Below are 818 nucleotides of genomic sequence, written 5' to 3' on the forward strand. Positions count from 1 at the left end.
TGTCCTTTGCTTTACAGAAGCTTCTCAGTTTCAGGAGGTCCCATTTATTCAATGTTGCCCTTAATGTCTGTGCTGCTGGGGTTATACATAGAAAGTGGTATCCTGTGCCTATATGTTGTAGAGTACTTGCCACTTTCTCTTCTATCAGGTTCAGTGTGTTCAGATTGATATTAAGGTCTTTGATCCATTTGGACTTAAGTTTTGTGTGTGGTGATAGATATGGGTCTATTTTCATTCTTCTACAGGCTGACAACCAGTTATGCCAGCATCATTTGTTGAAAATGTTCTCTTTCTTCCATTGTATACTTTTAGCTCCTTTATCAACAATCAGGTGTTCATAGGATTGTGGGTTAAAATCCGGGTCTTCGATTTGATTCCATTGGTTTACTTCTCTGTTTTTATGCCAATACCAACTGTTTTCAATACTGTAGCTCTGTAATAGAGTTTGAAGTCAGGGATGGTAATGCCTCCAGAAGTTCCTTTATTATATAAGATTGTTTTGGCTATTCTAGATTTTTTGTTTTTCTATATAAAGTTGATTATTGTCTTCTCAAGATCTTAATGGGGATTGCACTGAATTTATATATTGCCTTTGGTAGAATTGACATTTTAAGCAGAAGGAGAGGGAGCATGAGCAAGGAACTCGGGACCGCGAGGGGTACACCCACACACTGAGACAATGAGGATGTTCTATCCGGAATTCACCAAGGCCAGCTGGCCTGGGTCTGAAAAAAGGATGGGATAAAACCGGACTTGCTGAACATAGCGGACAATGAGGACTACTGAGAACTCAAGAACAATGGCAATGGGTTTTTGAT

The sequence above is a fragment of the Microtus ochrogaster genome, chromosome 5, assembly GCF_000317375.1.
Source record: "Microtus ochrogaster isolate Prairie Vole_2 chromosome 5, MicOch1.0, whole genome shotgun sequence".
Taxonomy (NCBI): domain Eukaryota; kingdom Metazoa; phylum Chordata; class Mammalia; order Rodentia; family Cricetidae; genus Microtus; species Microtus ochrogaster.